The sequence below is a fragment of the Cynocephalus volans genome, unplaced genomic scaffold (genome assembly GCF_027409185.1).
Source record: "Cynocephalus volans isolate mCynVol1 unplaced genomic scaffold, mCynVol1.pri scaffold_35, whole genome shotgun sequence".
Taxonomy (NCBI): domain Eukaryota; kingdom Metazoa; phylum Chordata; class Mammalia; order Dermoptera; family Cynocephalidae; genus Cynocephalus; species Cynocephalus volans.
The window spans coordinates 2,900,511-2,919,504 of NW_026902463.1; the positions used below are offsets into that span (position 1 = coordinate 2,900,511).

General features: G+C 49.6%; 1 pseudogene; it reads left to right on the forward strand.

The window, feature by feature from the left end:
- Positions 1–1,607: 1,607 nt before the first annotated feature.
- LOC134369060 (F-box-like/WD repeat-containing protein TBL1X) lies at positions 1,608–18,161 on the forward strand (annotated as a pseudogene).
- Positions 18,162–18,994: the final 833 nt, after the last annotated feature.

Consider the following 18,994-nt stretch of genomic DNA (forward strand, 5'->3'; position numbering starts at 1 on the left):
CGCTGCACAGCATGGTGGAGATACAGGGGAGTCACTGGTTGAACGCAGGAGTGGCTTGTTTTGTTTTGCTAGGAGTGGGTCAGTGAAAGGAAGGTGGGTAAAGAGAAAGAAAACAGGGGAGAAGGGAAAGGTAATGTCTACTGTAAAGGGCCTGTGCTTGTATCCTCTAAAAACGCAGAAGAGAGGAAGCCTTGCAACCTAATTTATGTATGGTTTTGTAAAGAATTACAGGGCTGTATGCAACTGAGTGCAGAATTAATGACATCTACCACGTTTGTTCCGTCCCGTCAATATAAACTACCTATTTTACACATCCGTTATTACCGGGAGATGAGGGAGGGACGGGGTGGGTTGGGGAGGAGCGAGTGGATAGGGAAGTGAGAAGGGAACGGGGCAGGAGAGCACAGACACAGACTCCTCCTTGCATGGAGTTGTGCTCCCATCTAGTGAGACTTTGGTTTATTGCAAAGTCAGTTCGATTTGTGTAACGGGAAGCAGCAGGGCTGATGATATTGCATCTGATGAGAGCCAAGCGCTCACGCTCCTGATCCCGCTGCCTCTGTTCGGGTGACTGAGGGAGGGTGGAAGGGAAGCAATCGCCAGGCCAGGTGGAAAGGCTCCCACCTGCTCGGGTAACCAGGGACTAAGCCTGCAAACCGACAACGTCGCCATAAACAGTGGGCAGAACCAAGTCAGGAGGAGTGGTCACTTTGAGAACCCTTGCTGCCCGATCAGCAGACAATAGAAACGGAGTGAGAGGCCCTGCCCCACCTCTGGCCGGGGAGCCGAGCATGGAGGTCCAGGTTACTCGGATGCCCCTACAGCATTCACCTCCCTGGGTTTACGAGACCTCGAGCACCCCAGGGCCGCCTGTGGTCCACACGGGGCGATCAAGCCCCACCAGACTGGGCTGCCTGTTTTACCTGCAGCTGCAGAGATCCCCCCACCGACAGCAGGGGGCCACTTTCCTTTCCTTGAGGAGGGGGTGTTGCAGCTTCCCCACTACCCTCAGACCCCTACGTGGACCCCCAGCACCTCCTTCCATGCCTCATGCCACTGCCTTCTTTTCGCAACGCGGCTGTCATCCACAAGCAGTAGCCGTCCTGGCTCTCCTGAACTTTTCCTTAAAAACCTTCATCCAAAATTCCTTTGAGTTGCCAAGCAGCTTCCCACACAGGCAGTAACGGAGACACATTGGGGGAGGAAGGGGACACAGAGAGGCTGCGGCACTGAGCTCCCGCAAAGAATATGTGAACCGAGGGGTCGGGAGACTCCCAGAGTTGGAGTTCTGCAAGAGACAGCCATCCAGGGCACGTGGGGCAGCCTCCACTCTGTTCCCTTTTGCTTCTTAATAGCACTGAAAGGGTCCTCCCATGAAGGAACCTCATCCCTTCCCCAGTCTTCCTTGATCTCACACTCGTCTCTCTCCCCCTGCCCTTTCCTGCCTGCCTGACCCCACATCGGAAGCCGCAGTCCTGCAGCAGTGGCCACCCCGTTAATGAAGCGTGGTTGAAATCCGCGCTGCCCCCTTCAGAGCTTGCTGGCTCTGCCCGCTCTTCCTGCTCTGGTCTCACCTGCCTGGCCTCCCTCTCGCGGCAGGTTTTTCCCACTCAGCCTTCACGTTTGGGATCGAGAGCCACATCAGCCAATCCAACATCAATGGGACGCTGGTGCCGCCCGCCGCCCTCATCTCCATCCTGCAGAAGGGGCTGCAGTACGTGGAGGCTGAGATCAGCATCAACGAGGTACGTTATGTTTGCGGGGCTGGGCTTCCCAGCAGCGGGGTCTCGGGACCCCAGTCCAAAGCCCGCGTGTGCTTCCTGCAGGCGTCTGAGAGCAAGCTGGGGTTGTTTGTTTGGTTTTTGTTACACTTTGAGCATCCCAAATCCGAAGTCCTAAATGTTCCAAAATCTGAAGTTTTTGAGCATCAATGTGATCCTCAGAGGAAATGCTCACTTGAGCATTTCAGATTTTGGATTTTCAGATTTGGGGTGCATAACCAGTAAGTATAATGCAAGTATTCCAAACTCAGAAAAAATTTCACACTGTGAAACGCTTCTGGTTCCAAGCATTCCTGGGAGCCTGACAGAGGGCATAACCAGAGGGACAGTCAGGGACAGAGAGATGATGGCCCTGTGTTAAAGTGACTTCAGGTGCTGGTTTCACGACTGTGCTCTTTGTGGAGCTGATCCGGGGAAGGATGGAACAAAAACCATCAATTAAAATCATACAGATTCTCTTGTATCCCCTGCCACCTTCTAGATTGGGGCTGTGCCGATTTGATAGAAATTTTGAAAGTCAGTTATTTGGGATTTAAACAGATCCCTTCTCCTCCCTGGCCCCTTCATCTGTGTTCTCGGGATTCAGCTGAGTCCCACACGGATGAGTCCACGTGTCCCAGTTCTATCCTGCCTTCCTCAAGTTCAGAGCACACAAAAATGTGTTTCTCCGTCCACGAGGCAGAACCCGGAGCAATGAGGGTTTCATGTGATTCGAGTATTTAGAAAGCACGTCTTACTTTTAAGTGTGTACAGAAATTTTTTTGATAGTACCAGAGAATCGAAAGATGTTCAGACAAAAATGTGAATCAGAAGCCCAGACTGGAGCTCCCTCAGTACAGCGTGGTGTTGACAACACCAAGTCAAGGGTGATCCCCTTACCGGTCATCTTTTAAAAAAAACAGAAAAATATGAATCAGAAGTAAACGAGGTCATTGTCGGTTGTATCGTGGCTGTATTCGGTCTAAACCCTGAACCCAGGGCATCGTTTCAAGTAGCTGCAAGTGCTTAATTTATTAGATCAGATGGGCACGTGCACCAGGAAGGAAATCCTGAATGTTGCAGGCATCTCTAAATCGGGGCCGATGCTTCCAAAGACTTACTCCTCCCACAAAAGTGGGTACTAAGAGATTCCACACTTACCGTGGCACCAGACGGGGTTTCTCTTGTTCAGCATTATGTACATTTGTGGCTGGACCCTGCTCTGTAGTGGGGACTGTCCTGTGCACTGGAGGATGTGGACCAGCATCCCTGGTCTCCACCCACCAGCTGCCAGTAGACCCTCTGCCAAGTGGTGACAATGAAAAATGTCTCCAGTCATTCCCTGATGTCCTCCAAGGAGACAAAATTACTCCCCCCATACACACACCCCTGCCCCTGTTGAGAATCCTTGCATCAGGGATATAGCACTTTTGTCTAGGAATAAAGGAGACACGTTCACATATCCTTAATGCCCCAGTTCAGGTTGACACTTACCAAATATCAGGTCTCCCTCAGGACAGCCACCATACCTAGTTCTTCATCGACGATTCCCCTTGTCCACCTCCCGGTCCTTGGCCCACCATGGAGTCCCTCTGCCCTGCCCCTACAGTCCGGGCACCTGCTTGATGCCGCCGACCCCCGACCCCAGCCCCTGAGCTCCCAGGCGTCTCTGTTTCTGGGCCACCTTCCTGCACCTCTCCCACCTGGAAGGCAGAGTCTGGTCCTCGATGTCCTCTTTTGCGGTTGCTGACGGCTGCCCTTGGCTTACTTTCTCAGGATGGCACGGTGTTTGACAGCAGCCCCATAGAGTCCCTGTCCCTGATAGACGCTGTGATGCCCGACGTGGTGCAGACGCAGCAGCAGGCGTTCCGCGAGAAGCTCGCGCAGCAGCAGGCCAGTGCGGCGGCCGCAGCGGCAGCAGCAGCGGCTGCAGCAGCAGTCATGGCAGACACGGCAGCCCCGGCAGCAGTTTCCCAGCAAAATCCACCAAAGAACGGAGAGGCCACGGTCAACGGGGAGGAGAACGAGCACACGCAATAATTAAGTGTGGGGCTTCTGGCGCTTTATTGTGCTTGTAAAGCTGGGCGAATGCAACGACTTCTTAGAGATCTGCCTGCTGTCAACTTCTCACCAGTTGCTTTCCAGTGCTTGCTTACTGTACGGCCGGAAGACCTTCACATTCCCCGTTTGTCACCTAAATCCTTAGACCTGACCTTCTCGACACACATCCTGGATTTTATGAAATCCTGCTGCCCTGCTCCTGAAGGCTCGCGTGTAACAGGGACAAGTACCAGATGATCACTGTCCAACATAAGCAAGTATCTCTCTCAGCCTTCCATGCAGAGGGTTTTCAGCCAAATTATGGTCTAGTAGTCGAGCCCATGGTCAGTGCAAGGGCACCACGCCCCGAACACCAGACATCATCTTACTTGGTCATTGCAAAACCCCGGGAGGTTAGACCTGTTAGCTAATCGCCCAAGAGTATGCAGCAGATGAGTCAGAGCTCGACAATCATATCACAAAACTTGCTCAGGCCCGGTGCACCTTCCACCAACTAACTCCCACATCAGAAAATATATTTAAAACTAGAACAACAGAGACAAAAGAGGTGCCATGTCCTGGGACCCAAAGTCAGAATGCAAGGCATGCCTGTGCTCCATCAAGGACCTGAGCCATTCTGCCACCCCTCTGGTCTGAGGTCGGCTCCTTACCCGTTCCCCATCTCTGGTCGTTTCCTCTGGAGGCTGTTCCCTGCAGTGGCCGTGGGAGTGGGAGTTCTTCTACCCAGGCTGCTTCTGGGCACTGACCCCTGCCCCAGGGAGCCCAGCCTCCTTCTCTTGCTGGTGCACGTGGCTAACGCACCCTCGCTCACTGCTCTTAATTTCTGCAGCAGCCAGCTCAACCCCCTTCTCAGCACCTCACGCCTGGTCTGCAGACCAGCCTGTTGGGGCTGCAGTATGCCATGGCCGCCTGTGGATAAGTGAGCAGGTGACAGCCTACTCTGCACGCCTCTACAGAGTCCCAGGCCCCCACTGCACGGCTGGCTAGGACGCCAGCTGTCCTCTCGCCATCACCAGGGGATGGATCCACCAAACATGGAAGATCATTTTGCTTATCTTCATCTTCTCCCAGCCACATGGGAACTTGGGAAGCATAAAAGAAGTAGGGTTTTTTCACAGCCCCGCTGTTCCTGAGGGTAGGCTGTGAAGATTTTGTGTCAGGCTTCTCAATCCAAGCAGGTTCACCAGGAATTTTCATATTTTTATGTGTTGACCCAGAAGCAGTGGATCTTAGGTTACCTGCCACTGAGAAGTGAGTCCTTGTCTTCCTGGGGTTTTCCACCAAAATACCTGAACAAGAAGATATAACAGCAGACTCAACTCTACACAGCATTACAAAACTGTCAGCTGCTGCTGACTCTGTGCTAGTTAGATCGGACCGCTGCCTTCTCTTTCCCATAAAGCAGGGGCTACTAAACTTTCCCTAAGGGGCCATACAGTGGCTGTCACAGGCTTTCAGGGCCAGGCAGTCTCTGTCACAGTGACCCAACTCTGTCTTGAAATGCAGAAGCAGTTGTCCTCTTCTGCTCGGGCTGCTGTGACAGAGTACTGCAGATCTGCGGCAGAAACAGCAGACATTTCTCCCCGCAGGCCTGGAGGCTGCAAGTCTGAGCTCCAGGTGAGGCAAGCTGGTTCCTCCTGAGTCCTCTCTCCTTGGCTAGTAGACACCATCTTCTCCCTGTGTCCTCACATGGTCGTCCGTCTGTGTGTGTCTCTGTCCTAATCTCCTCTCCTTATAAGGACATCAGTTGTATTGGATTATAACCCACTCTAAAAACCTCATTTTACCTTAATCACCTCTTTAAAGACCCAGTCCCCAAATACAGTCACCGTCTGAGGTACTGGGGTCACGGTTCAACCCATATCAGTCGCTGCAGGTAATGCATAAATATATGGGAGTCGGTAAATAACTTAAACGTTATTTATGAGGAGAGGCTGCAGCAGGATAGATTTTGGCCCATGGGTCATAGTTGACTGGCCCCAGTTTTATGGAATAAATTAGTGTATTCCTCACTCAAGTTTGAAGACTGGCAAAATACAAAGAGACATAAAATACCCAATCACACAAAGCCATGATTTAGTTATAATCATCAGAGATGGTATCGCCTAGTACATAAAAACAAGGTGTTCCTAAAACAGAAGCCCCCTGAGAATGAGTTTCCTTTTTATTGATAAGCCATATGACTTTTTGTGTTTCCTACAACAGATAATCACTCAAAACCCATGCAAATTGACTGGGACGTTGAGATTCCACCCAACAAAGCCACAGTCCTTCGGGGCCATGAGTCCGAGGTGTTCATTTGTACCTGGAACCCTGTCAGCGATCTGCTGGCTTCTGGGTGAGGATGTCAGGGGGGGGACGCTCCATGGTCAGGGGAACCCCTGCTCGCTTCTGGCATTCTGCCTCAAGGGACACGTGCTGTTGTCTGACCTCGTGTGTCACGTCTTCCCGACATGAGCAGATCCCGAGCAGGTCCTGTTAACTCCACAGCTCTGTGTGTCTCGGATTGTGAAGTCGACATTCCTCGCCGTGTTCTCCATGGGATGGGGATCAAAGACATTTAAAACTGATAAATGCGGAGGTGGGGAGGAGAGGAGGGGGGATGGATGGGAGGGGGGGAAAGAGCTGTTCCCACCAAGAGCCGACGTGCGTGTGTTTTTATTCTGCAGGTCTGGAGACTCGACGGCCAGGATATGGAACCTTAATGAACACAGCAACGGGGATTCTACCCAGCTTGTACTGAGGCAATGTATACGGGAGGGGGGACACGATGTCCCCAGTAACAAAGATGTCACCTCACTGGACTGGAACGTAAGCATCTTCCACCCCCCAGGCCCCTTGAAATGTGTGGTGGCCCTGCCCTGAGCTGTGGGCTCACAGGTGCTCTCCATCTCCAAGAGATCCTGCTTAGGCCATGGCGGGCATCGAATGAGCTGTGTGTTGGGTGTCCATGCCTTCCCATGGTCAGCACACATGAGCGAGTCAAGCCTGATGGCGCTGAGAGGGGGACCTCACAGCGTGAAGGTGGGACCCCCGGAAGGCTCAGCTGGGGAGCTGTGACAAGCAGCCAGGAAAGAAAACTTTCCACCTGGAGAGCTCAGGACCAGCAGCTAAGTGCATTTATACGTGGGACACATGCCGTTTAACTTCTTTTTGCTTTCTGCATAGTCTTAGGATGACTTTCTGTAGGTATTTTAAATTCTGTCCTTAATTAGACAGCACACATGTTGAGTGGTTCCAGTGTGGCTTTCTCACTTCCTGGTCCACATGTCTTGCATTTAATTTAACAGCAGTGTGTGCTGAAGTAGTCAGAGATGACCCGTTAGTCTCTTAATGTGGCATCAGTTATCGGCTTAGGAATATTCTAGACTTGGGATCCTGGCGATTTCTGTGTGCTTTTCTGGTGCCACCACTACTAAGCTGCTTCTGTGGGTTTGTGTCTCTTTCTGGCCCGCAGAGCAATGGGACACTTCTGGCCACAGGTTCATATGACCGTTTTGCAAGGATATGGATGGAAGACGGTAGTCCTGTGTCTGTCGTGTTGAGGTTGGACAGGACCTTCTTCTGTATGTAACCGTGAAGTGAACAGACCATGACTTTGAAGTCAACATGTTTGTCTGTATTTGTTTTACATAACAGGTAATCTGGCCAGCACCTTAGGCCAACATAGAGACCCCATCTTTGCCTTGAAATGGAACAAAAATGGGAATTATATTTTGAGTGCTGGTGTAGACAAAGTGAGTATTAACTTAAAACAAATACTTTCGATCTATACATGTTTATTTTCATTCTCCAGATAACACGATGTTTTCTTTGAATTCTTAGGCTTTCTCCTTCCCCTTAAGAAATCAAAAGGACCTGTATAGGTTTTGTTTTTGTAATTTTGATCTTCGTGTTAATTTTACCATGTAATCTCTGTCAGTATATTCCACTGTTGTACAGACCTCTGTGCAAAGTGTCTCTTCTTTTGAGGTTCATAGTTTAATGATAAAGAGAGGAAAATCTCCAGACTGTGTTTATCAATGGCTGGACAGAGCAGGGGGTGTGGGTGTGCTCTGTGTAAACTTTCACCCCTAGAGTGATGTTAGTGACACAGACTTTTCTCTTAGCAGACTTCTGCTCTCCTAATTTGATAAGCTCCTTTTTCCCACTGTAGACTGCACAATTCCTGAGCAGGAGTAAAACGGACCCAGGGACAGGGCACTGTCCCCTGACAGGCCACGGAGCCAAAGTGGGACTCCTTTACTCTGCACTTGGACAGGGCTGCCAGAGAGATGTGATGGCTTTAGAGCCAGGTGCCTCTCGAAGCCATCATGGGGTGGAAGATCCCAGAACAAAGAGGAAGGAGACATAGAACCATTCCCCCACAGAAACTACACTGGTTTCATGATAGTTTGAAAACTTTACTCTGTTACTGCTTTCTGTTCATTCAAGGTGTAAAATTTAATATAAAATAATAAACGAACTCTAAACATCATCACATTCTTGGAGAAGTCATGGGTGCACTTGGCAGGGTACAGCCCACACAGGCGATAACTGGCCCATCACCTGTTCTTCTAAATAAAGTTTTATTGATACACAGCCACTCTCATTTGTTGAGAATTGTCGGTAGCCGCTTTCACGCCTTAGTGGCCGAGTTGAGGAGTTGCAATAGAAGACCATTGGACCTCAAAGTTTAAGGTATTTACCAGGGGCCCCATGACAGAAAGAGTGCCAGCACCTGTATGTGGATATAACTGTGTAGGTCAGTGAATCATTTGTTCCTTTTCTCTATATTTAAGCCAAGAAACTCTTCATTCAGACTTGGGAGCCTAATTTATTATAATATAAGAAAAGATAAGCTGCTGTGGTTGACACACTAAATGTGTCATGTAACTACCATCAAATTTTTCCCAATATGTTCTAGTTCAATTAATACGCATACACAGCACTCTGTCATGCCTTCAGTAGGCCATTGGTAACTGCCACTTGAATTATGAAAATAATTCATGAAAATGATCGCTAACATTTACAGCAAGCAGGCATTAGTATGTTCAATTCCATTTTACAGAGGAAGAATTGGAGCGCCAGAGAGGTTTATTACCTTGTCTAGTGACACACAGCTGTTGCAGCGTGGAGGAGGATCAGTCCCTGGTTACCAGTAACTCTGCCCTCCGACTTGCCGAGCATTCTAAATCATTTCCTGGCCACCTTACCACCTGGCGGATCTTTATTGTACATTCATTTGTGTGTTTCTCACCTGTTATTTATTTTGACTCTACCAGGTGACGGACTGTACAATCAGTAAAAAATGCGTATTTGGAATCATGTTAGTCTTTTGGGTCATGTATGTCCCTCTTTTCTCCTTAGTCAATCATGGCAGGAATAATAACAGTGTCCTTGAACATAATACCCATGGAGAAAATGTAAATTACGATGATGCTGGTGTGACCTTCAGTGTATGCTTAACCCAAAGTGACAAAAATATATTTCACATTCTCAAAGCTTTTGTGAAATGTTTTCTTTGGTTCAATGTATATTTAACATAAACGTCAACTAAATGTTCCAGTGACTGATTGTAGTATGTGAAAATGTATCAGACATTTGTGAGTTTACTTACAGTTTGACCCTTGAACAGCACAGGTCCACTTATACATGGTACTTTTTTGGTCTGGTAAATACTGCACAATGCTATAAATGTCTTTTTCTCTTTCTTATGATTTTCTTAATAACATTTTCTTTTCTCTAGCTTATTTTATTGTAAGAATACAGTATATAATATATATATATATATAAAACACAGAAAACATGTTTTATTTGAACGTTAATGTTATTGGTAACAAGTCAGATCAATAGTCGGCTATTAGTAGTTCCGTTTTGGGGAAGGCAAGAGTTACACGTGGATTTTCAACTGTGTCCTGGTCGGTAACCTAACCCGCCCATTATTAAAGGACCGATTGTACTCACAATATATAATCCACATTTGTTTGTGCTTGAGAAATTAAGAAAACAGTTGCAGACAAACAGTGACAGGTGGTCTAGAGCTGACCCCAAATGTAGGAATACCATGTTTAAAAGACACTTGCTGCTCTGAGTGATCCCTCTGAATGTTTCTACAATCAACCGAAAACATAACCAGCTCTTAAAATGAAATCTTTATGAAGCCCCACTGACAGACAGGTGTAAAGTTTCCAATGTCGTTGAAAATTCCGGTTAATGAAGACATAATTCCAATGGTATTTATGGAGCTGCCCCTGGCTGCTGCTTTAAGTATGTTCCTAGCATCAGTAAGTTCATCAGAATTCATGATTTACTTTGTGTTCCGAGTTGCCGATCACCTTTTTCCTTACTGTAAATCAGAGCCTGACCCGGGCATAATCCGATGGCTTTTTCACATCGCGTGGTCCTGGTTCATGGATGGTCGGTGAGGGGAATTTCCAGAAATGTCTGTTTGTGCAGCTCTTCATTTGGAAAACTGCTGGAAAGACATTTAGATATGTTTTGGTACAGGTATTTTAGCGTTTTGGGATGAGGGGGCATCACCACTGATTTGGGTAGTTTTCTCAGTTATCAGTTAAGGCTGCTGTGTCCGCTGCAGTAGGCACCAGCTCCTGTGGCTGTAGGTCATCACATGTGGCCGTCCAAACTGCTGTGTGTAAAACACGCTGTGATTCCAAGTCCTAGGATGGGGGGCAAGAAAGAATGTCAGATACCTCATTAATATTTTTCTATACTGATTACATGTTGAAACAATAGTATTTTGGCATTATTGGAGTGAAATAAAATACACTGTTAATGAATTGTACCAGTTTCTTTTTTTCTTTTTAATGTGGTGACTGTAAAATTAAAAATTAGTGTAGTGACTCACATGATACCTCTGTGGGACACTGCTAGGCAGTTAGCTTATTTGGGGAGAGCACGGTGTCACACCAAGGTCAAGGTTCAGATCCCCTTACCAGCCAGCCACTAAAAACCCCCAAACTACAGAGAAAAGAACACTCCCCTCTGCTTCCCCTTCTCCTACTAATATGACCTGTCCTCATCCTGAACTTCCTACAGCTTCCCAGAAAAATTAAAGGAATAGCTCTATTGGACTGTGGTGGTTTAGAAGGAATAAGGGCCCACTGTCTTTTCTTGTATGATGCACTTTTCATGAGAAAACTTTGCAAGAAGAATAATTACTAACTTTTTCCTTTGTTTGTGGCGTGCAGACAACAATCATTTGGGATGCCCACACAGGAGAAGCCAAACAACAGTTTCCTTTCCTTTCAGGTTAGTTTTGTTTTGATTTTGTAATTTAAAAGGAATGATTCAGAGTTCTGTGAAATGTCCCTTAAAGTAATTGTGAATGCACAGAGGGAGCAGCCTGTGCAACCTCGCTGGTGGGAAGGAGACCCATTTTATGTTAAGTGTTGTCGTTCAGGTTTGCAAGGTACAGACGCCTCAACACCCACCTGCTCCCGAGTCTGGAAACACCAGCCAAAGAGCCAGGGCAGGCTTCTCTGTCCTGCTGCTCCGGGAGGGCTGCTGTGTTGGGGTCCCCGACACCACTCCGTGTTTGGCAGTCTGCTGGGTGGACACACAGGACTCAGCATAGACACCTAAACTTCTTGTGGGAACGGATACAAAGCAACATCAGCAAAGGGAAGAGGCATGAGGGATGAAGTCCCAGGGAGAACAGACGTGAGCTCCCCGGGGAGTCGCACGGGATCTGCTTAATTCCCCCAGAAGTCAGCTGTCTTCCAGTGAAGCCCGTTAGAGACTTGGTGCTGAGGGTTTTCATTTGGGGCTGGTCACATGGAGGCACCCATTGCCGACCCCATGCCCGATTCTAGACTCCCAGAGTCAAGCAGGTGCTCAGCACAAACTGCACTGTTTGCACGGACAGCACAGGCAGGGGCCGTTCCCATCAGTGAAGGAATGGTGAGAGCTCGTATCATAAGAGGTTGGTCAGACCTTGATGGCTAAGCCTCAAAGCACTGAGCTCCTGGCCCTTGAAGACATTACCTGGTTACAATGGCCCGAAACGCTATGTAGGCAGCACCCTGTTCTCTGTGTGACGTGTGCTCTAGTGAGGCACTGTTCACAGCCCTCAGGCCATGAGCTTTCCCAGTCAGGGTTCTGTGAGCACAGGGCACAATTCCAGAGCTTCTCTTTCTCAGAAGCAGCCTGTGATGATCCTGAATAAAAGGGACTCGCTGAGATTCCTACGGAGAAGGGGTACATCACGTGAGCAGCTCCCTCTCCCCCTTGCTGTTCCTTCCCGAGCCCCCCGCCTCCGGCCGTCACCTCTCACTTGATGCGTAAATGCCTCTAGGGAGTGTTCCAGTGGGAGTGCCTCAGGGGAGCAGAGACTATACAGACATGAGCAGTGCATGGCCATGAGGTCCCCGGAGTGCCAAGTGATCACTGGAGCAAGTGGGTGCCTGAGAGGAGGTGGGAGCAGTCGCCCTCAGCCGCAGACCCGCTCCTTGTAAGTGGACAGGCACGAGGCTTGGAGGCCACAGGTACAACAGCCATGGGGACTAACACATCTGTACCCCTTCTCTGGCTGGTAGCTGTGCTGACGGCCTGAGATGGCTTGTCTCACTCCATGCTCAGCATCCCCTGAGGGCTTATCAGAACATCCTTGTGTGCAGCTGAGACCCCAGGACCTGACTGATGGACAGAACAAGGATGGAGTCTGGCCGCTCTGCCTTCACCACCTGGTCTTTACGTGTTCTTCCAACATCTTGGGGCACTGGCTCTGAGGACAGAACGAGGGCTGGGCTTTTAACAATGGCCCTGGGCATTTCGGTGCATTGGAAATTGTCTGGATTTCCTGCTGCTGTCTCAGCAAGGAACCCAGAAAGTAGAGAATGAGAACGTAACTAAAGTGCAGCATTAGTTAACCTTTGTATTGTTCCCATCGTCGTTACTTCTGAGGTCCCTTCAGGGGCAGGGCTCACACTAGATCAAGGAGTTGGGAAAGCTTGGACATGGAGAGGTCTAGCGGGGAGTGACCAGAGGGCAGTCATCTCAAAACCCTCAGCAGAGCCGAGGGTCTCTTGGACTCAGGGAGGGTGTTCCTCACGAGTCCTGAACCTTTCACCCAATTTCATCCCTAATATGGGATTCTTGTTGACTCTAATTATCCCCGAATCCATGGGATGCATTAATGTGTTGCAGGATTTTTTTTTTTTAATTGGGGTGTCTTGAGCAAAGGCTATGAAATCTTTTTCCTCTTCTTTTTCCTGCTCTCTCTGTGAAAGCAAGTCTAAAAGGCCCACCGTGGTGATACTGCTCAAGCAGGAAGGTGCGGCGGCAGGCAGCCAGCACACCTCACCTGCCCTTTCTCACCTGTGCCGTGGGAGCAAGAGATGCTGCATGTCGTGGGGCACAGAAAGGGCCACGGGGCCTCTCTCCAGAGGCATCTTGTCGTCCCTGCAAATGTGGGAGGAGAGGGTCTTTAAGGTCTTTAAACCAAAGAGTCAGTTCACGAGGGAATATGTTTTATCGTGTTACTAGATATGGCTTCTCCACCATGCTGTCAATTGTTCTAAGTCAGGTGAGCTCTGTGCACAGCTGATAAATGTCAGCGTCCTCCCTGTCTTTCCTGCTCCACAGCCCCTGCTCTTGATGTGGACTGGCAGCACAACACTACCTTTGCCTCCTGTAACACAGACATGTGTATTCATGTATGCAGACTTGGCTGTGACCGCCCAGTCAAAACCTTCCAAGGACACACAGTAAGTGGGACTTCTGAGTTTCAGACTTGAGTTCATGAGAATGTGATGTGGGAGCCTTTTTATATATATATTTTTTTACCTAGAATCAAAGGATGCCATGACAGCAGACCAGTTCCTCTGCAGACCTTTGCTCTTGAACTGTTGCAGCTACCCTAGGCAGGTGGATTAAATCAGTGACGGGAAGGCAGTGAGAAAAAGTGACCCTGAGGTGATCTAGATGTTGGACTTTGTGGCAAAGGCTATGAAAAAAATGTACGAGGATATAAAGGAAAAGATGCTTGTAATAAGTGAATAGATGGGGAGTGTCAGCAGAGAATCGAAATACTATGTTTGGGGAGTAATAAGTGAATAGATGGGGAGTGACAGCAGAGAATGGAAATACTATGTTTGGGGATCCCCTGTTAAAGCAGAGGGGTCTGATCAAAGCCCCTGGGGAGTTGCCATCATGCCCCCAATTTAAGGGAATTCAATTCCATTGCCCTCAGTGCCTTTGCCTTTCATTACTACCCACCAGTCTCAGCTCCCAGCCCAATGCGTTCCTGCTTCCAAAAGAAGGTTCTTTGGAGCACAGGTATCCATTGCCCCATGAATATCTGGCTGTGGTTACAAAGGGACACTTGCGTTTTCTGGTCTAAACTTGTTTCACCACTAATCCTGGATGATCTGCAATCTTTTAATAGTGCTGCCCGCAGTCTGTGTGTGCCGTAGGGTACAAGGTCACATAGCTATGTGATTTCCAGCTGCCATGCCCGGGATTTTACCACCGTGCCACCACTTGGCTCTTTAAATGGCTCTCCTTGTGGCTAATCGTTGGAACAAGCCTCAAGCGAAATGTGGCTGAGCCTACTTCTTCCTGAGACTTTTGAGCCACTTCTCGATGCTTCCTAGTAATTGTGACTTGGGCTGAGAGTGGCGGGTGGGTGGAGGTGGCGCTCCATTCCCAGGAGGGTTCAGCTTGAGACAGTTCATGGTGACTGGCTCCAAATTCCTGGGCCCCAAGAAACCTACCCATCGATTCTCCTGTCAGCATCCGCAGCCAGAACCAGCTACCCTTGTGCACATTGACACACGCCCACACTCCCAAACATGCATGCACTCACTCACACCTCCAGACTCGAGCACATGCACGCACACACATACATGCATACACACTCGCACACACGCAGGCACACTCAAGCGTACTCGCACGCACACTCACATGCCTGGACACTCATGTATGTGTATGAAAACCCACACACAGCCACATGCTGACACACTTATGCAGACTTGTGCACATGCACACAAAATCATGCATGCTCATGCACACTCATGTACACTTGTGTGCACGTATGTGCATGCACACATCTTCACACTCACACGTGTACACATTATCCGCTCTCCAGTCTGACCTCTTCATCCTCGCCTGGCTCATAGGAGCCCACTCCTTGGACTCACATGCATGCCCACTCACACGCCTGGATACTCATGTACGTGTATGAACACCCCCACACGGCCACATTCTCACACACACGTGCAGACGTATGCGGACTCACACTTATGGATACTTGTTCACATGCACACAAAGTCATGCACACTCATGTTCACTTGCGCACACATGTGTGCACGCATACGTCTGCACGCTCACACACAGGTCCACACGTTATCCCCTCTCCAGTCTGACCCCTTCATCCTCCCCTGGCTCACAGGTGCCCACTCCTTGGACTCACATGCATGCCCACTCACACTCCTGGACACTCACATCTACATATGCACACCAGCATACATGGCCACTTGCTTAGACACATGTCCATGTATTCATACACATCCATGCACTTACACACGTCTGCACACTTACACACCCTGGGCAATCACAGGCAAATCTGTGCACATGCCACTCTCCAATCTGACCCTTTCATCCTCCCCTTGCTCACACAGGAGCCCACTCCCTGGACTCCAGGCTTTCTTCCTCCCTTTTCCCAGGCCATCCGTGCCATGTGGAACACTGATGTGGCCCTGCCACTTCTTTGCTTCACACCCTTCACAACTCAGTTTCCTTAAAATGTAGTGTGACCATATAATTTATCCTCCAAACCAGAGTTCTTAGGTGTATGAAATTATTTAGAAAATGAGTTATGAGTGTGAAGTTAGTTAATTGTTGGGCTGGACAGCAGGCATAATATTGTGGGATTGTCCTGAGCAGATGGGGCCCTACAGTCACCCTAAGGAAAAGACCCTTGTGGGTGCACCTTCTCCTTGGTCTCCATGTGCGGCACAGTGTTCCTCTGCCACAGGCTGTTCCTTTGTAGAACCGTGTTCCCTGTGTGTCCCCCTCTCCCTTGCCTGCCGGGTACATTTGCCTTTGTCCCCCGGGGCTTAGCTTCGGGATCTCGGGGCCCTGGTGGCCCTCAGGAACAGTCCTGTTCCTTTGTGCACCCAGCATGCTGAGCTGCCTGGTAGAACTCCCCTGCCCTTTGTATTTCCAGGCTGTTTGCACTGGAGGGCAAGCCCCTTGGGTGGGTTTTGTTTCTCCTGTGTGTTCTTACAGAGCCACCCTCTGGGCTCTGGCGTGTGCTCGTGCACTTGGGGCACACGGGCCTCCTGTTCCCCGTGGAACCGCACCGTGGCTGAGGGGTTTCATTTGTCTGCATTGACCCCCGGCCACTGCCACTTGCCAGAAAAAGGTAGCAGATTTAGATAGAAGCAGTAGCTGTAGCATTAAAAATGCACAGGGAAGTGATTTCCATGTCCAGTTTTAAAACAGCTGTGGTTTTGGTGTTTTTATTTGCTACCTATACTGTATGTGAATTCTTCATTTGCTTCCTTCCTAGTATGGAATTTTTTCCCTTCAAGAAATATTGATGAGGGTGGCTGCTCATTTGTGGTATATGGCTGTGCTTTTATATAAATGAACAAGGCAAAGTGATGAAAAAGGAAAACGCATGGCCTCCCAGGCTCTTTGCTTTGCTTTTGGGGAAAGTCCCAGGTGGCCGATCAGCAGGATGACAGAATCTTGCTTCCCCTGGAGGATGGCCAGCAGGATGACAGAACGCTACTGCCCTCAGCAGCAGTCTCTGGTGGACGGTAGGCAGGATGAGAGAGTGCTACTGCCCACTTGTGTACAGCTGCTGGGGTGACAGGGTGCTACTACCCCCTTGTGGACAGCCACAGGGATGACAGAGCACTATTGCCCCCTGGTGGATGGCAGGATGACAGAGCACTACTGGCCCCTGGTGAACCGTAGTCAGGATGAGAGAGTGCTACTGCCACCTTGAGGACAGTCACTGGGATGACATCACACTACTGCCCCCTGGTGGACGGTAGGCAGGAAGAGAGTGTGCTACTGCCCCCTTGTGGACAGTCACTGGGATGACATCGCACTACTGCCCCCTGATGGACGGTAGGCAGGATGAGATTGTGCTACTGCTCCCTTGAGGATAGGCAGGGTTGTTACAGAGCAACATAGCCCATGGTGGATGGTCGGCCGGGTGACAGAGCACTGTTGCCCCCTGGTGGATGGCTGGGTGAGAGCGTGCTACTGCCCGCTGCTGGATGGCAGGGTGACAGAGTGCTACTGCCCCCTGGTGGACGGCCACCATGATGACAGAGCGCTTCTGATCCCTGGTGAACGGTAGGCAGGATGAGAGAATGCTACTGCCCCCTTGAGGACAGCCCCTGGGATGACAGAGCACTACTGCCCCCTGGTGGACAGTAGGCAGGATGAGAGAGTGCTACTGCTCCCATGAGGACAGCCAGAGTGGTTACAGAGCACTATTGCCCCTGGTGGACAGCGGCTGGGATGACAGAGCACTATTGCCCCCTGGTGGATGGTCGGCCAGATGACAGAGGGCTTCTGCCCCCTGCTGGACGGTAAGCAGGATGAGAAAGCACTGCTGCCCACTTGTGGACAGCTGCTGGGATAACAGAGCACTATTGCCCCTAGTGGATGGTCGTCCGGACAACAGAGCACTGTTGCCTCCTGGTGGACGGCAGGGTGACAGAGTGCTACTGCCCCCTGGTGGACGGCCACCATGATGACAGAGCGCTACTGCCCCCTGCTGGATAGCCAGTGGGTCTGTTCTCAGGCCTTGATATCCTTTCCAAACCCGTTCTATTTTTCAGAAAGAGGTCAATGCTATTAAATGGGATCCTTCTTGAATGTTGCTAGCATCCTACTCTGATGACATGACATTAAAGGTAAAGTTGGCATCTGTAGGGATGAGCTCTTTTACCCTAAACAGCCCACAGTACTGAACGCAAGTCTCACATGTGGGGGTTATCTGTACTGAGTCCTCTTCCTTCCTCTATAATTTGTCCCATTACTGACTGTCAGATTAGCTCTCGCCCAGTGAAGTCTGATGTACCAGTCAAGGGTCCTGCTAGGAGTCCCAGCCCTTCCTGGGCAATGACCTGCAGTTTTATCCAGTGGGACATTCCAATGGCTTGTGTACGGTTCACAGCCAGCAGTCTCTTGGCTCACTGGAGGGACATAGCTTACTCATATTGTTACCACTGTGTTCTCTAGATCTGGAGCATGAAGCAGGACACGTGTGTGCACGACCTGCAAGCTCACAGCAAAGAGATATACACCATCAAGTGGAGTCCCACCAGGCAGGCCACCAGCAACCCCAACTCCAACATCATGCTAGCGAGGTAAGGACAGGACGCCTGCACAGCCCAGCCTCGGCTCCTGAACTCAGCCTGGCCCGCTGTCACTGAGGCAGCAGCACAGCAGCAGAACTTCCTCATACGCAGAGAGAACAGGACGTTTTGCTGGAGCATTGAACGTCGTAGCTCCCTTTTGAAGGGGCCGAGATAGAACTTTTAAGTGAGACTTGGAGAAGGCACTTTTAAGTGAGACTGGGAGAAGGCACGTGTTGAGATGGCTTCAGGCACTTGGCTTTGCTGAAGGTTTTCCTGACAGCAGAGAAAGGAAAGGGAAAGAGTTCACCTTGGAACTTGGGCTTGGTTTATTCCTTCAACTCAGGGCTTACATGGGCAGGAATTTCAAGCAGGGATAAAGGTTCCCCCAGCCACAGCCAGACTTGACCTGACATTGTATATAGTGAGTCCCCTAAGACACCAGCTTCGGAGGTAGTGGAGTGGCCAACCAGTCACCGCCAGAATTGGGAAGAGGGGTTATAAGTGACAAAGGTGGCCTCCCACAAACCACGTGGCTTTAGGCTTCATTCAAGAGCATTATTTTGCCAGAAGCTCGCCAGACCCAGTTAAGAGTAGAATGTTCCACTCCTGTTATTTCAGGAAGAACTCTTAGAAGAAGAAGCTAAAGAGATTCTGAGAACGAATGCTGTGTTTGCAGTGACCTGACTTGATGTTAACACTCTAAAGATTGAGGCCTTGGTTAGGAATATAGTTGTCCTCAAGCAGAAGGTACTTATTCAGAGACACTCAGGACAGTAGCTGGGTGTATATATCCTACCATCACTGCACAGTAGTAGACGGTGACGATGATGGTGATATCTTACTCTG